This window comes from Pteropus medius, unplaced genomic scaffold (assembly GCF_902729225.1).
Source record: "Pteropus medius unplaced genomic scaffold, Ma_sr-lr_union100, whole genome shotgun sequence".
Classification (NCBI taxonomy): Eukaryota; Metazoa; Chordata; class Mammalia; order Chiroptera; family Pteropodidae; genus Pteropus; species Pteropus medius.
Window position 1 is genome coordinate 1 of NW_024349449.1, and position 3,905 is coordinate 3,905.

General features: G+C 48.2%; 1 pseudogene; it reads right to left on the reverse strand.

Moving 5' to 3' along the window:
• Positions 1-6: 6 nt before the first annotated feature.
• LOC120618076 (arf-GAP domain and FG repeat-containing protein 1-like) lies at positions 7-2,810 on the reverse strand (annotated as a pseudogene).
• Between the last annotated feature and the right edge of the window lie 1,095 nt (positions 2,811-3,905).

Sequence of the window (3,905 nt, forward strand, 5' to 3'; positions counted from 1 at the left end):
GGTGACAGCTGCTTAGAGCTCTTCGGCTCCAAAAGTGGGGCTCTCTAAGAGTGTAGCCACAGATCAGAGTGACAGCACCGGGCTGTGCTGCATGGTCACATGAGGAAGGTTTCTAGACACTGGGGAGAAACTAATGAAATAACTCTACCTATTTCTGTTGAAGTCAGGTAGCAAGGTTTTTTAATAAACGGATTCTAACCCTTTCCTCCAGACACGCACATACATATTATTGACAGAAACAACCAGCAACCTGAGAGTTACATTTAAAAATTATTCTTTACCATGAGACAGGGACCATGAGGCAAAACCCATTAGATGATAACAGTTGGAATAAGTGCAGTTCATCATTCAGATGGCTACGCCTTTTCAAGCCTCTCTACAGCACACCTTTAAGATTCGTATTGTCCTTGGTCAACGATCTTTAAGGACCTTAAAAGGCTCCTTGTGCAAGGGAACCTTTTTGGCAGCCTGTTCTCTTTTCTGAAAAGCTTCTTTCCCCACGATTCTCCTTTGGTTAGTTTCCTCTCCGGCAGGCATGGGCTGGGTTCATATCTCTGTTATGTGTCGAAACATCTGGGAAGTTGCTGATAAGGCTTTGAAAAGTTGACTTGTACTTGTAATTTTGCCAAATTTCTGACCATAGACTCATTAAATTCTTTGAAGTGTCTTGTAGGTTGCAGGCAGGACAAACAGTAAGATGTTTTAAAGCACCCGCTCAGATGGCCAAGGTTTACTTGAGGATTCTCTGAGAAATTAATTTCATTTTTAAATTTTCTAACATTTATTTTTTTCACCTGCACTCTGTAGCAAAACGTGATCAGCTTTGTTATGGAGACAGGTATTTTACATTTTTAAAGAATTTAGGCATGTATAAATAGAAGAGCTCTTTAGAATGGAAGAATTCCAGAATGAATAAAACCTTCCGATTTTGCCTTTGTAATGTGCAGTAGCTATGGTGAGGTCTGTCATTTCGAGATATATGGCAGCACCTTAAAAGTGGCCGATCCATTTCCTCAGTAACGTTTTTCACATAACGATGCGTTAACAGGTACAAATACTCATATGCATAAATAGCTAATTTCTAAGAAAAATACGTCCAGTACTGGAGCATAATGAATGTAGTATCTGCAAGAACTGAACATTAGCCAATGTTCAGTACACATGATACCGCTGCCTTTTTCTGCCCGTTCACATGTTCAAAGTTGTTTCTGGAGCCCTGTGTTTCGCAAACACGTTACCTGGTGTTTGATGCACAACGCAGGCTTTTTAAAGATTTCTCCTGACTTTAAAGCTCTGATGAGTGAAGCAAGACAACAGCTCAGGAGGCGGAGAGATGTGATGTGACCACGACAAGTTCAGTCCCGTAAACTGTCTATACGAGGCTCTAAGGAAAGGTAGGTTGATGAGCTTCCTGGTGCAGAAGCACCCGCTGGCACTGTTCTAAAGCCCCGCGGCTAGCGTCACTTGTGGAAGTGTACGCATTCCTGGAGGTGGCCGCAGAGCTGAAAGCGCTGTCTAGTTCTGCCAGGGCTGCATATTTGTCTGAAGATGCCCTTGGCTGACTGGGAACTGCAACCACAGAACCAACAGGAGCTTTCTCTGTGGCCCCGAGGCCACTCCCCTGATCACCACCTCGTCCAGCACCTAAGCTATTGTCTAAATGAGCAAGTGCTGCATATTTCTCTGTAGACCAGCTTTATTTGTTGAAACTTTACTAAGAGCTGATGCTGCTTGATGAGTCTGGGGAGTATTGAGGTTCCAGAATCAGCACTGGAGGATTTGGGGAACTTATCCAAATGAGCAAAATTAGCATTTACTGATTGAGCACTTCCACCTGTAGTTTGGGGCTGCAAAGCAGAGTGCCTTGCTGTGGGGAAACCTCCAAAATGACTAGAACCCCTAGACTGTCCAAATGCTTCAAAGGTCGGAAAATCCGCATTTACAGAATTCTGAGCTGCGTGACTGTTGAAATGTGCAGAGTTAGCCAAATTGGCTGTAACTGTTGACTGAGGAGCTGGAGCTGCAAATATGTCTCAGCCAAGATCGCTTCCCAGGTCAAACTGCTTCTTTCCCTTCCGCTGGCCTTGAGAGCGACCTGCAACAGGCGACTGACTAGGTGTGCCCTAATTCAAGTGCAGTGTTGGAGCTGAATCTCCCAAAAGAGACTTCCGTGCTTTGACCTCGGGTGTGCTGCTTGTGCTACAGGCAGGGGACCCTGAAAGAGATGCGTGAACTGCTGCCACCTCTGTGGCTTGTTCTGGTGGCCCACGCCACCGTTTCTTCTCATAGTTTTCTTGTAGGAACCCTTTCACATTTTGTGGATCCCTGAAGTCTGGAATTGCTGAAGATCTATCAGCAAATAATCCTAGCCAAATCTGTTTCCAGACTTCCTTGCCGTGTTTTTGCGGGAATGCCATTTCCTCTTGTGTGAATGTTGTCGTGGAGACAGATTTCGCCCTGTGTGTGGGATGTCACCCTCGCAGGCTGCCGGAGCAGGAGGGACAGAGGAAGGGGCGGCCCGACTTGTTCGACTTGTTCCGGTAGATGGGGCCGCGCTGGACGCAGCCGAGGCGCTTTCGGGAGAGCGGGAGGCCGGTTCTGTCCCGCAGCATCTTCGGGGGCGTCTCCTCCTGCTTCGACCTAGCGCTGGGCGCCCTGGCATCCGCCGCTCGACTCCCCTGCTCTGGCCGCGGCGCGGGCGCTGCAGGGCGGGGGCTGAGGGGACCCACGGACCCGCCCGGCCCGGACAACCGCCGCCGCCGCCGCCACCTTCCCCACTTCTCCAGAGGGGAAAAGATGAGGAAGGGGGAAAGAAATTAATTTCTTTTCTCGAAAGTTCTGCTCCTCAATCAGAGATCGATTGTCTTGGAGAGGTTTGGATTCCTGTCTTTATGAAGTCTTTCCTACGACAACCAACCAACCAGAGACAGACAAGAAGAGGAAACGAAAGAACACTCGGCCAAGGGACGAGGCGCCCAGCAGGGAAAGAAGCCCGCGCGCCGCTTCCAGGGCACTTCTGAAACGAGCGCGCTCCACGAGAAGACGAGAAAGCAAAGATGATGCTCCACGTGGTCCCACGGGCCTGCGGCGTCCCTCACAGGCCAGCGCTGCACCATCGCCCTCCTTGAGGGAGAACCCCCTCCGAGTCGCGGGTAAACGCACGTGACCTCAACCAAAAGAGGGAGGAGGTCTGGACCTAGGAGGGCGGCGCACCAAGGAGCGCACGCTCCATGCAAGCGGCGGGCACGTCGGTGGCTCTGGAGGCGCCGTACCCCATTCCAGAGATGCCGGTCCCTGACGGTGAGGCCGCGTGCGACCCCGATTTCTGAGCCAGGTATGGTAAACTAGAAACAAAAGGCGAACGCGAGAGACCTTTGAAATGAAAGAGAGCATTTATTTGAAATACAACACATTTATTTGAAATCCTGGATAGCTGTTCAGGAAGCACCGATTCAGGCAGAAACCCCAAGAGTCTTCTGTTAAGGAGCAAAAGGTGAGGAGGTGTTTATAAGAAAGGGAAGGGGGACAGTGGCATCCATAGCAGGAAGGCATCTCTACTGGTGCCGTAACAGAACATAGCGATGGTCATTGTAAAGGATGTTTCTAACTTTTGGTTACTTTTGGTAGTCATCAGTCCGAGAGCGGTAACATTTTCTTTCTTGTCAGCTTGGAAACACTTCTTAGAGACACGATGTCATTTTAGGCCCAGTGCCAAGGGTCTTTGTAAGATATAGCATTTCCTTGTACCACATTAAGGTTTCCGGTCAGATAGGAAAGATTTTTGAAACTTTAAATTTCTTTGTTTAGAAATTCAATTTCTATGTAAGAAGTTAAATAGCTTGGTAGATATGAGATTGTCTTGTATGATGTTCAATTTCTTTGTAAGACGTTAAATCATCTTTTTA